The sequence below is a fragment of the Mesoplodon densirostris genome, chromosome 9 (genome assembly GCF_025265405.1).
Source record: "Mesoplodon densirostris isolate mMesDen1 chromosome 9, mMesDen1 primary haplotype, whole genome shotgun sequence".
NCBI lineage: Eukaryota > Metazoa > Chordata > Mammalia > Artiodactyla > Ziphiidae > Mesoplodon > Mesoplodon densirostris.
The window spans coordinates 77,344,673-77,359,574 of NC_082669.1; the positions used below are offsets into that span (position 1 = coordinate 77,344,673).

Consider the following 14,902-nt stretch of genomic DNA (forward strand, 5'->3'; position numbering starts at 1 on the left):
AATAAAATATAAGAAAAAAGCAAACATTTGAGAATAAAAAAGGTCATATAGATTATTGGCTCTCTTTTTGGTCTCATGATCCCTTTACATGTTTAAAAATTACTGAGGGCCTAAAAGAGCTCTTTTGTTTATGCAGTTTCTATCAATAATACCATATTTGAAATTAAAACTGAATGGTTTAAAAACATCAATTCATTTATAAAACAATAACACTATAGTATATGCTAATGTAAATTATAGTTTCTAATGAAAATCTAGATTAGAAAGATAGTAAAAGTGAGCTACTGTTTTACATTTTTTCAAGTCTCTCTAATGTCGGGCTTAATAGAAGACAGATGGATTCGCATGTCTGCTTTGCATTCAAGCTGTTGCAACATCACATGCCATGAAGTTTCTAGAAAACTCAACCCTACACTCAAGAGGAGAGTAGAAAAGGCAAACGATATTTTAGTATTATGATGAAAATAATTTCCCCCCCACAGAGACCCTAGAAGGGTCTCAGATCCCCAGACCACACTTTGAAAACTGTCTTTGTAGATGAAAGAATCCATTCACAAATTAATTCTCAGTAGTCAATATAATGATGTCTTTGGACTTAACTTGAATTTGTCTCAATGATTTAAAAGGACCAAAGAGCAAAGCAATGATAGAATAGTATTTCTTAAGTTATGAAAAATTTTATTTTGTGCAGGAGCGTTCCTTGTGTCCAAAAGTAGTAGGAAAAAAGAAGGTAAACAAAACCGGACATGACCATTTAGTTAGTCAAATGCAACTATTGATAATATGGATCTACATAGCAGCAAATAACGATGAAGGAAGACAGTAGATTTTTGTTGGTCTGAAGCCTATAGTCCTAGTGTTCAGACAGTAAAGCAATAATAAAAACCAACTTAAGACATATGCCATTTTATTGATATTAAGACAATTTTTCTGAAAAAAAATTATGACTAGATACTGGAAACATAAAGGAAAGAAATATAGTGAAATAACTGGGTAAAAACAGAATCTTGGTTCTTTAAAGCCTATAAGGCAGAGAAAATCTGCCCAGTTTCTGTTCCTTTTACCTCAGCTAGCATATTGCCGTAGTGTCCATTAGAGAGGTGTTAAACTACAGACTGTAGTTAAGCTCCTGGAAAAGGCACTGTAAGTCAAAATAAAATAATATAATCTAAAGTTGATTTTGTTTTTTCAGAAAAGGAATGCAATAAATAGGGGTTACATTCTTTACCAAGAGCCTGATGTCCTAACATTTTATAGAAATGACCATAATCACCATTTTATTATAAATAAACTGTATACAGGACCTGTTTAATACAGTACATGGCATTTTATAGTACCATAAAAACAATATGAACCAATTAAAAGATTTCTGTCAACAAAATTTTATTTAAGAACTCATCCAAAGAAGGGGTTATGAGGGTATAAGGAAATAAAAGGAATAGCTAGAAATTCCCTCAGCAATAAGAGCTGATCCTAGGGCTCAAAAGGTAATTTTCTGTACTGCGGCCAAATCAGGAAGCAGATTATTATGTAGTTTGGGTGATGTGTATAACAAATAATCATCTGTAAAGTTGAATTAAGTTTAGCGATACTTGAAATATCACAATACACTAGCTCTAAGGAAGAAGGAGGCCAGAGAACTACTGTGATATAGGTTCCAAGTTGCTAAACAGAGCAAAAGATCCAGTAGATAGGTACCTTGAAATGCCTGGCATATAGCTGACATTTTCTGCTGAATTAACAAATCTGAATAGTCAAATCATAACCAGTTTGAATAAATGAATCTATAACAACATGTAATACTAAGTACACTACTAGATTGCCGTTCTAATCCTTATGTGGGGCTATGGTTAAGAACAAGAGTTCTGGAATCAGAGAGACTAAAATCAAAGCCTGATTCTGTCCTTTACCTGTGTGATATGGGGACAACAATGGTACCCACACTTAAGGGTCGTTTCTAGGATTAAATGAGATAATGAGTTTATAATTCTTGCTCTAGTATCTGGTACATGGTAAATGCTCAAAAAGTGGTAGATATCATTGTTAGCTATTAATATCATGTTATATATAAAATCTTTTGTGGTTTGTCCACTAATGATCTTCCTGAACATGGTAAAAGCAGAATTTTACTATCTTCCTGAACATAGTAAAAGCAGAATACTGGTAGATGCTAGTAAATTGGGTAACAAAAAATTTCTGATAGTCTTTAAAAAAGTGCTTCTTAGAAATTAACCTTTCTACCTGGATGGAGTATTCCAAATCATTCAACTTAATTCAACTTTAAAATATAATTACCAATAACTTAATATCATGGATTAACTTAATAACATTAACTCTCAGTAATACACTTAATCCATTTCAAATTCTTTGGTTGAGCTCTGTAATTTTTTTTGCATCAAACATATATTTAGTTTAAAGACTAATCACAAAGTGAACAGAACATCCAAGTAATTATCACCCAGGTCAAGAAATAACACATTGCCTGCACTGCAGAAACAGGATCCTCCCTGACAACATCCCCTACCCCTTTCTGTAATGGTAGCCACTATCCTGTTTTTAGTGATGATCATTCCCTTGATTTCCTTTTATAGTCTTGCTACCTATGACTGAATGTCTTCTGAATAACATAGTTCAGTTTTACACTACACATTTGCTTTTGTGACTTTCTTCTTTAAGTTTGTGAGTGTCATTTGTGTTTCTGTAGTTAATTCATGTACATGGCTGTGTGATAGTACCTTTATACAACACATCCCATTGTGATTTTGATTAGAGTGGCACTGAATCTAAAGATCATTTGGGAGAATTAACGTCTTTACAATATGGACTCTTTTAATCCATGGACATGGCATAGTTCTCCATCTATTTAGTTCTTCATTGTCTCTCAATAGCTTTAACAATTTCTCTTAAAAGGTTCCATGTATATTTTGTTGGATTTGTATTTCGTGTTAACTCATATTTTTTGGTGCTGTTACTGCTTTTCCCCTATGGATAAACCTTGTTATTTTTTAAAATTTGATTTTTCATTGTTGGTTACAGAAATGCAATTCATTTTTGTACAGTGATTTGTATCCAGCAGCATTACTAAATTCCTGTTATCTCAACTGCTTATCTGTATATTATTTTGGGTATTCTAGTCTAGGTACATAGTTATATAATCTGTGAAAAATAATATTATTTCTTCTTTTCTTATCTATCCATCCACCCACCCATTCATCTATTTTTTGCCTCGCTGCTTTGCCCAGGACTTCTAATACAATATTAAACAGGACTAATACAAGCAGGTACTATTTTGTTTCCAGTCTCAGAGGGAACATTAAGTATAATGTTCACCATTAATGTATAACTCACCGTTAAATATAATGACTGTTGTAGGTTTTATATAGAATCCTTGATAAAGTTGATGAAGCTACTTTTATATTTTGCTAGTTCCTTTAAAAAAAATTTCACACAAGTCTATGTTGGATTTTATCAAATGTACTCAGCTACTGAGATATGACTTTTCTTTGATCTGTTTATGTGATACAGTATACTCATTAATTCTGTAGTGTTAAATCAATCTTGCCTTATTGGGAAGAATCTAATTTGGTTTTGATAAACTATTGTCTTCATAATTTCAAGGATTTGTTTTATATATGTATATATAGTTGGTTCTATTTGTGATGGGTCTGGTCTATAAAGTCACCACAATCACCGAACCATGCTCCTAAGGGAAATACAAGACTAGGCCTCTGGTTACAATACTTTCAACACCAGAGCAACACATAACTTGGATTTATGCGTATTTCTGTTTAAAGGTAACTTATTTAATATGTATTATGATGCATCAACACTGAACTCACAAACAACACCATTATAACTCATGCCTAAGGGAAGCATATCTAATACACTATTTTCTCTGTAAGGCATAATACAGCATTCCTGTGCTCAGACAGGCTTGATAGAACTTTCTAACATTATGCTTAGGGGCCATTTTTAAAGCAAAATAGGGCTTCCCTGGTGGCACAGTGGTTAAGAATCCGCCTGCCAATGCAGGGGACACAGGTTCAAGCCCTGGTCTGGGAAGATCCCACATGCCGCGGAGCAACTAAGCCCATGTGCCACAACTACTGAGCCTGCACTCTAGAGCCCACGAGCCACAAGTACTGAAGCCCGCCCGCCTAAAGCCCATGCTCTGCAACAAGAGAAGCCACTGCAGTGAGAAGCCCGTGCACCGCAATGAAGCAGTCCCCGCATCGCAACGAAGTAGTCCCTGCATTGCAACGAAGTAGTCCCCGCTTGCCGAAACTAGAGGAAGCCCGTGCGCAGCAATGAAGACCCAATGCAGCCAAAAATAAAATTTAAAAAATAAACGTAAAATCAATAAAGCACAAAAAATGTGATATTAAATAGACTGAAAATGGGACATTTTTATACTTGAGAGCTGAAACAATAAGGCAGAGCTTGCATTGTTCGACTTCAGCTGGGAAGGTGTGTGTCAGATAACATATTTTTCACCACCCTCAGCATGTCCACAAATGAGTCTGAAAATTCCATGAGTACTGACACTGGAGTTGAATTTTAGTGAGTAGGTGAATTTGCAGATATGGAATTTTTGAATAATTAGGATAAACTGTGTGTGTGTACAGATTTTTGCATCTATGTTCGTGAGATCAGACTATAATTTTCTGTGCTAGTACTGTCCATGATGGGTTTTAATATCAAGGTTATGCTAGACTCTTAAGATGAGTGTGGGATAATTCCTTTCATTTTATTTTTATTTTATTTATTTATTTATTTATTTTTTTTGCGGTATGCGGGCCTCTCACTGTTGTGGCCTCCCCCGTCGCGGAGTACAGGCTCCGGACGCACAGGCTCCGGACGCGCAGGCTCAGCGGCCATGGCTCTCGGGCCCAGCCGCTCCGCGGCATATGGGATCCTCCCAGACTGGGGCACGAACCCGCATCCCCTGCATCGGCAGGCGGACTCTCAACCACTTGCGCCACCAGGGAGGCCCTCATTCTATTTTTAAAGAGTATGTGTAAGAACAGAATTCATTTTTCCTTAAATGTTTACTAGAACTTGCTGGTAAAGCCATTTAGGCCTGGAGTTTTATTTCTGAGATCTTTAACCACTGATTTAATTTCTTTAATATTATTACAAAATTCCAACTTTTATCTCTGACTTTTTCTATCTTCCTGCTCTTTACTATTTCCTTTTCATTTTTTTTGGAGGGGGAAAGGGCCTTATTTGCTGAGTTATCTTTAATTTCTTGAGATAGATTCTTAGTTCACTAGTTTCAGCTTTTCTTTATAATATATGCATTTAAGCTATAAATTTTCCTTTAAGTGATGCTTTAGCTATATCCACAAGTTTTAATAAAAAGCATATTTGTAAGATTTTTTGACAAAAAATTTCTTCACAAAAAGTATCATTACTATTTAGTTGAAAATATTTTCTTATTTTTATTATAAATTTTCATCTCATGGATTTTTTTTTTGGAAGGTTATTTACTAATTTCTGAAACTTTGGGTATTTCCTTATTGCAGTTTGGTACCAATTTTTAGCTTAATAGCATTGTCTACGTAATTCAACCCTTTGAATCTTACTAGCATTTGACTTATAAATTTTTATAAATTAAATAATATCTTAAATATTTAATATAATTTTTTAAATTTATAAATTTTTTTTTCCAGTAGGCGGGCATCTCACTGTTGTGGCCTCTCCCGTTGCGGAGCACAGGCTCCGGACGCACAGGCCCAGCAGCCACGGCTCACGGGTCCAGCCGCTCTGCGGCACATGGAATCCTCCCGGACCGGGGAACGAACCCGTGTCCCCTGCATTGGCAGGCGGACTCCCAACCACTGCGCCACCAGGGAAGCCCCTAAATTTATAAATTTTTTAAAAACATTTTTATAAATGTTACCTGTATGGGGCTGAAATGAATATTACTTTGTAGTTTTGGGGTACACTATTCTATATATGGCTATTAGATTGTTAATTATGTTGTTCAAATCCTCTACAGTCTTACTCACTGTGAATGCTTGCTCTGTTATTGAGAAGGTGTGTTAAAAATCTTCCAACTTTTTTTTAAAGCAGATAAAGATCGCCATAAATTGACTTGAAATGATAGTTATTGAAATTAAATAATTCTGAACACAGTATTCTGATTATAATCACATCATTGGGTGAAACTTTAAGGACAAAAAGCTGCAAAGAAATCCTGAATTTTACTTAGTATGTTGTTGTGGTACTAGTGCAGCCATTTAAAAATTATTTTGTGTGTATTGAAGGGCTGAGCAAATAGGGAAATAAACTAAAGTTGCTGGGAGATACAAATTCAGAATGAGGGAAAGGAGAGAAAGAATCCTTTGGTGATAGACTAGAATTAGAGGTTTCATATGAAAGGGAGTAGATGCAATGACATCCAAGTAGCAGTGAGGATACCTAATGCCAGAATTTGGTCCCTTGCTAAAAGGAATCTGCACTTCTTACAGCAAGGCTTATTTCAGGGTTGAAGCAGAGAAAGTACAAGGTGAGCTTCAACTATCTTGTTGTACAAGAAAGTAAGGTAACGCTCAAAAACTAATAGGAATATATCAAAAGGTCAAAGGAGCTAGCTTACAGTAGTTTCCACTGGCCTAATTTGAGATGATTTTAGCATCATAATAATGATAGGAATGAATTATAACACACTGAATTTTTAAAAAAATCTATCAGTCTACAGAACTTTAAAAAAGAGGGGGAAAAGGGAAAGTTCTTCTTTATAGAAGAATACCAACCAATCAATGTGTAAGCAAGCTAGAAATAGAAAAATCACCTATTTCCAACTATTATAGTAAAAAAAAAAAAACCAAAACAAAACTTGATTCAGGCAAGACCATGTTAAAGTTACAGTGAAAATTGTCAAGGAACAGGAAATTGTCTCGATCTTCATGTATAACCCAACAGATTAGAGATTAAAGGTGCCTTTACAGTGAAGAAATCTGGTGGATACCAATTTAGTCAAATGATGAAACTTAACATGAATGATAATGGACAAACTGACATATGCCCTCTTAGTGATATACTGAGAACACAGTATCATCTATACCTATCAAAAATATTTAACATGGATCTATCATGGGGAATTTTCTAGATTAATCAAGCCTAAGAGATATTCAACTAAATACAATATATAATATTTGATTGGATCTTGGATCAAGCTACCAACCCACAGTTATAAAGAAATTAGGACAATCTGGAAAATTCAAATGTGAACTATGTAAACATGTTAACTATATCAATGTTAAATTTCCTGAATGTGATGACAACTGTATTGTGGTTATGTAGGAAAATGTCCTCAATCTTTGGTGATACATGATAACGTATTTAAGGTTGAAGTAGCTCAAATGGTTCAGAAAAGAAACAAAAAGAAAAATGTGTCAATATATACACGCATAGATTTATGGAGTAAATGTAGCAAAATATTAACTGTTAATGAATCTTGGTAACAAACATCAATGAGGGTATTGGTTGTACTACTCTTAAAATCTCCCTTAGAGTTTTGAAACTTATCAAACTTTAATGCTGGGGGGAAAAAAAAACTCCTCCTCAAAACAACTGTAGGTTTGTCTGTCAATTTTTGCTTTTTGTATATTGAAGCTATACTATTAGGCACATACAAATTAAACACATATTCTGTTAAATCATATCTTTTATTATTATGAGAAATATACTTTATCTCTAGAAATTATATTTATTCTACCATCTTATATTTTGGATATGTCTCTCATAAGCAACATAAACTGGATTTTTATGACAATAAAAATTTTCTTTTAACTAGAGCATTTAGATCATTTACTTTTAAAGTGATTTACTAACATATTTTGATTTATATATAGTATCTTACCTTGCACCTTCTATCTGCTCTATCTGTTCTATGTTTCTTTTCCTCTGCTCCTTGCTTTCCGTAGAATCACCCTGGGAGCTTCAAAATTACTTAAAGACTCTGATTTAATTGGTTTAGGATGGAGCCTGGGCATTAGGATTTTTAAAAGCTCCCCAAGTGAATGTATCGTGTAAGCCAAGGTTGAGAATTGGTTTTAGATTTTTCCTTTTAAATTTTAATAATTCCATATTGTTTCATTTTACTGATTTCAAAAATTTATAGTTTGTTATTTTAGAAAAATATATACTTAATTATTGAATAATCTTAGCCTTCTCTCAAACCATACAAATGCTTGAGACCACAATTCTGTTGTGTGGTTATGTTAGTCTTTTTGTGTATTCTGTTTTATAAATGTTTGTCCATATTTACTTTTTTGGTTGTTGTTGTTCATTCTTTCTTTCACTTCAGACTTTCTATCTGGGATCATTTTCTTTCTGCTTAAAATACGCCTCTAGAATTTCTTTTAGTAAGAGATTTCTCTCTCCCATTCTTTCCTCTCCTTCTGCAACTCCATTCAGAAGTTAAAACTTATTTTATCTTCTTTGTCTTTAACCATTTTAATTCATTATTATTATTTTTTCTTGTCCATATGTGGCATTCTGGATAATTTCATTTACTCTGTCTCAGTTCAATAATTTCCTCTTTAATTCATGTCATACACTGAGTTATTTTAATTATTTTATTTATCTATTCTTGATACCTGCTGATTTTAGATCATGGTTCCTTGTTTCCATAAATGCTTCGTAATTACTTCTTACTGTGAGCTGTTTTTCTTAAAAAATTATTTATGAAGTTTCTTTGAGCAGAAGTATTTATTTTTGCCCTGTTAGGCAATCTGGGATACCACCAGTGCTGGACCACTTTCAACCAAATAAACAGGGTTTAAAGTTTTTTAGACCACCCTTGTGATGTGAATTTAGGAGATTATGCTTGGGATGTCCTATAGTTTCAACCTGTCAGACTCTGTCATGCTGTGGATGAACGGGGTAGATTTATTCTGGTTCACCCTTAAACTGAGAAAGTAATTTTCAGAGTTGAGGCTCCAATCAGTGGAGTATAAAAACTAAAGTTGAAGTCTGCAGTTTGGAAAAATGCTCTCAAGGCAAAAGAAGCTTTGTGCTCTGCCTCCCTTTCTGGGTTCCTGCCAGCATTTGCATTTGGCCCTACCAGTTCTTTGGTGTTTTTAAGATTTATCCAACATTTAAAAAAAATTATTCTTTTCAAGTTTGAGAGATTAGTCAGAATATCCTGCTAGCATATTCTAGTTAACTTTCAAAGTAAACATATAAACAGATAAAATTAATTTAGTCTAGTTGGTCAGCATAAAATCAGTCTGTGACAAAAAGATTCAATAATTATAAAAGGAGTATAAGAAGTATTTCATTATTGTTCACAGATATGAAAATACTTATTATGTGAATACATTAGGTGTGCTAAGAGCAAAAATAGCCTCTGAATAATCTATCAAATGACGTTGAAATTTCTTAATCAAAAAAGGCCAGAGAGCCAACCTTAAGTGACCTTATATGACAGACTTTATAGTTAAAATGCCAAATACAGATATGACTAAAATGACATTGAATTACCCAATTTTCTCACTTTAATCACTATTTCTAATTTTTCTGCAAGAGAAATAAGCAAGTCTTTTATGTTAATACTATGTAAAAGCTATGCTGGTCTCTCTCAGGTTTACCCTTAATAAATTCTTATGGGATTTGTAATCCCATAGTCCAAAATAAATAAAATTTATAATGACTACTGTCACATCAAGATGACTTTTATTGATAATGACTAAATCCTGGCACCTATATTTCTGTATTTGAAGCACCAATACTTCAAAATTAAGCAACAAACATTATTACTTATGCAAATTCTCATATTATAAATTTACTTGGGGGAAAAGCCCCTTTTATTTGCAAGTTAAATGATGGGTAAGGTGGTGGTTAGGTATCTGGAATTCAAAACATTGGCCTCAGCAAAGTAAGAATAATTCATTTAACAAAAGAAATACTTAAACAGTATAATAAGGTGTTTTTCTTTTTTTTCTCAATAGTACCAACAAACTACTCTTCCTCACTGAAGCTGAAAGATCTTGAAATTCCAGTATCCTGGCACCCAAATTATATTTCAGAATACCTTTCATTCACAGAACCCAAAAACAAAACAAAATCTTTGTCAGATCATATGCTCTAATTTTTGATGTGGAAATGTAAGTCCGAAGCCTCAAGGTTCTAAAATCAGAAATAAGATTAGATTTTGGAAGGAAAATTTCAAGTTTATACTAAATAGCTATAATCATAAATATATAGTTAAGACTGTTTAATCTTAGTTTAAAAGTTGTTTTAATTTGAAATTATTCATCGAAACAGTATTTCAAATCTTCTACAAAAAACCTGAATACCTTTAGTATCATTTTAAAAAATACTTTAAATGTATACATAACTATAACTTGACAAATACTTATTGAATACTTATTGTACCTGTCTACCTCTGTTTAGGAGCTTGAGATTCCCAAGTAATTCAGTTCAGTAAAGAAGACACACATGCAAATGCAACATGAAAACAATGCAATGATTGTATAGCAAAGGAGTGTATAAAATGTTATAGGAGCAGAAGAACAATGGTAGAAGAGAAGGGATATCCACATCTGGGACCTGCAGGATAAACAGACTTCTCCCAGGAGAAAATGGGAAATGGGGGGTAAAGACTAAAGGGAAGGACTGTTGAGGTAGGTGACTGTCATTCCAGTAAGTGCAAAGGTACATGTTTCCAAGTAGGTGTGGACTTTCCATAAAATCTGTGAAACTCATAAAGTGCCTTTTGAAATGTCCAGTAACTGATTTCACTGTATTGTAGTTTTTAAGTCCAGAGTGACAATTTTTTGTTCTTTTTGCCCTTAACATTTTTAAAACTTTGAATTTTAAAAATAAGCAAACAAACAAAAAAGTCTCTAAACACATTTCCTAGAAAACAGAGAAGAATATTATCTGAAATGGCTCTTTCATTGATTTATCCAAGACTTGAAATCTAATTCCACTACCATGAATAAGCACATATATGTATATGGCACTATTTTTCAAACTGACTTACATATTTTAATAGAACATTCACAATGTAATTTCCCCAAGAAAATTTCCCCAGAAGAAATAGTTACTAAAATGCCAGTAATAGCACCTTCTTCATAGTGTTGTATAAACATTAAATGAGTTGACTACGCATCACAGATGGGGACAAGGAGTAAACAAGTAATAATTATCAAAAGTTTGGTACAGTAAAAAAAAAAAAAAAAAAAAAAAAAAAAAGGGCTCTTGAGACAGTCAACAGAACTCCAGCCTCACTTGTGCTTTACTACCAAGTGACCTTAGAAATTTTACTTACCCTTTTTGTGTCTCAGTTTACTCATCTGTAAAATGAAAGGCCATTCTAATTCTAAAATTCTAGATCAGTTCTTGGTAGAACAAAATACCACCCTCTTGCAGGTTTGAAACCTGTCTGTATCAATGTCCCATTGAAAATAATCAAATAAACAAAAACTAAGACTTCTTAAAAAAATTACTACCTAGTGAATTTTCTTGAGGTCCAAATTTCATGAAAATCTATTTTGTCAGATTGTTAATAGACATCTAACAGCAGCAAAGCTCTAAGGGGCATCTTTTTCAACGTTCCATATATAGGATAAAAACTGGCATAATTATGGCACTGTCAGATGCAACAATAATGAACCAAAGTCTTTCACTGCCTCAACATGGAGGCAAAATGGAAAGGGACTCTGTCACTTAGGATGCCTCTGCATGAGGCTCTCTACCAATAGTTCTTAATCTTTTTGGGTAACAAACTTCTTTGAGTATTTGATGAAATCTATGGCCTTTTCCCCCTAGACAACAATACACATATGATACACAAATCACATTTTTATATAATTCAGGGTGGTTCACAGACTCTGCTTGGATTATCTGAGTTTCCATGTATGGGCAGTGATGATGAAGATAAGGTTTTATAGAATCATTGTCTTGGTCTGGTATAGTTTTGTTCCAAGGAACAGAAAACCACTTAAAGTAGCTTAAGTAAAGTCAAATTTATTTTAAATATGAAAAGATATCTCATGGAATTCAACTTTAAGAAGCACAGTTGGTCTTCGTGGGAACAGAAAAGTTACCAAGGAGATAGTCTTCTGTCTCCTTCTTCTTTCCAGAAAGCTGCCTCAGTTGCCTACAAAAAATTTCTGGACTTTGATGACAAAAATAGACATGGTCCTATATTCCTGAACTATACTATTAAAGTATAATTATTTTTCACTTCAGTTTAGAGTAGTTAGTATTTACATACACAGTCAGGATATGAGCTAGATTAATAAAGTAATATTTGTGAACTCCTCTCTGAGTTAATGTTTAGCATTCTTTGTTAGGATGTGCTCTTTAAATCCCTTCCAAGACACCTGTAACTCTCAGATAGCCCTTCTCAGATTATACTTTTCATGCTTTATCTCTCTTCCCATAGCAACCTAGGACTTATTACAGCTATATCATTTTCTACTGAAACATCTCTCCAAAAATTAACATCAAACTCAACCACAATAGACAATTTGCCACCATTAAGAATGTTTAAAAGAAATGCGATGTAGGAGTTGTAACTTCATTAAACAGTTGTAATAAATTTTGTGGTCTACGGCAGCACTGTTGGAACATGTTAGTGTTCTCTGGAGACTACTCTGGGGCATTTGAACACATTTTTCTAAATGTGCACTAGGCCATATATAAGCCTTAGATTTTAAAGCCTTTTTTTGACACGTAAAATGTGATTCCAAAGAGATCAAGGCAAAGAAAAAAAAAGTCATTATACCTTATGAGAAACAAAACAAAAAGGAATGGCTGAATTTACTAATGTTGGTAAGGCAAATATTTGGAAAAAATTAGTTTTTCTGATCAGGAAAATCTTTATAACAGGTCAACAGTCTGACTAGTCAGGAAACAAATGGTTTTCTAAAGGACAGCTAATTGAAATACAGTTAGATTGGTTCCTAATTTCAGCATATATGCACTCACTTATTTACATTCTGTAAAGTGATAAAACATACTGATTAGAAAACAAAGTTTAGCTAGAAAGTTTGTAATGCTTCCTCTACATTTTAATGCCTCTTTCAAATGTTCATTTACATTCCTCAGTAAATTTTCATTTTGCTTCTTTAGACAGATTTAAGCAGAGAATCTTAAAATTGTATTATTTAAAAACATTTTTAAAACTTAAGAATTCATAGTCTTCTAACTTCATTTGCAGTTTTTCAAGTGTTAAGAAAAAAATCTTATATGTAAAAAAAATGTATAGGCTGGTCAAATGCTAACTTTCTATTTAAATTTCCCATGTTGGTGTTTACTCAATATGGTCTTTGTTCTCTTTTCCAAAACAGTTATAGTAAAACATCACATTTCTTTACTCTCTCCCCCTCAATTCCCATCCACTGGTTAAGGAGTTTAGTAAGGAAATGCAGGATTTTATTTCCTACAAAATTTTCTGTCTGGCATGCTGCCAGTGTCAACAACAGCATCTTGAACTCCTCAAGACATACTAAGAGGGAGCTGTAAACTCTAAGTAAAATTTTTTGCTCATTACATAAGAAAATCTGGCAATATTTACCCAAGTATGCAGTTTTCAAAGTGCTCTCTACAAAGCTGTAGGTATTTTCCAGAGTCCATTCAAGGGCCAACAAAGGCAGGTATGGGAGATATCTGGAGGCTACAACTTCTATACCCTTTGACCGTACCATAAAATGTTTCCTCTGAAGAAAAGGTTCTATGGTTAAAATGGTTGAAATCAATGATCTAGGCCTTATTAATTATCCCTGCTGGTTTGATGTAGAGGAAGGGGGAAATTGGATTTCCATCTTATCTTTTTGAGAAGAAAAAGCAAGAAAATGCATTTTTGGGAGTCAGTATGTAAAACAACAGCACTGTCACTCTGACTCTGAATTCATGACAGTCATATATACGGAAGTTTTTCTAAAGCCAACTTTTAGGGCTGCCAGAAGACAAATAAGTGGGGTAAATTTATTACTAGATACCTTGGATCATATAAAAATCCTTAGTTCCACCTATCCTCTTGTCTCAATCATTCCTTCAAGGAACAGCAAAAAAAAAACAGTTAAAATAGAAAACTTCTGACTCTGATGACTTGGTTTATTACCATTTATTTAGCAACTCATTCTTAGCATTGTACATAATCCATTTCATTTCTATAAGTATCACAAATCCCTGAAATGACGCTAACGATTATTGACTTTGATGGCAATGTGTAAAGCCAGACAACAGCTTCCCCTCCATATTTTGGTAGTAAAGAACAAAAAATATATTGGAGGGAGATTAAGTGTGTGAGTAAAGGTTGTTTATAGGCTAAATAATCTGCACTAAGTAGATGAAGTCAGGCTTTAACAAGGAAAAGAGAAAACAAGAGTTAGCTCATGGAGCTGATTTATATCTGAAGGGACAGTTTTTCCCAAAGTGCATTTCACGAAATAGTCTTGCAGGTCACTTCTTTGTCAATAGGTCAATGAATGTGGAAAATATAATCTCTTTTTGAAGAGCTACAGGCATGTAACCATATAATAGCTCTATAATTAAGAAACTCAATTTAATTTTAATGTCCAAATTTATTTTGTTGACAAACTCCCTTTCAAATTGTCTTACTTATTTTACAGAACTTCTCTGGGAAATTTTTGAGACGAGATAGGGATTCATGAGAAAGGCATGGATATCTAGTTTTTAAGCAAAACATCTGAAAAAAACTGAAAGGATAACCCAGAAAATCCATATACAGAGATCAGAGAAGGGTATAAAGAACTAAGTGAAAAGATCTCAGCATGGTTTCACATGAATGCCCAGATTCCTGCTCTTATTGACAACATTCTTTGTATTGCCATCATGGTGATCATTGTAATCATATAACAATGGTCACTATATCAGCAATGTAAAATTCTTATGAGTAGGTACTACTACTCTCATTTTA

At 33.6% G+C, this 14,902-nt stretch overlaps 1 protein-coding gene across 1 annotated transcript in view; it reads right to left on the reverse strand.

Moving 5' to 3' along the window:
- BMT2 (base methyltransferase of 25S rRNA 2 homolog) overlaps positions 1-14,902 on the reverse strand; it is an 88,130-nt gene that overhangs the window by 19,791 nt on the left and 53,437 nt on the right. The window lies entirely within an intron of this gene.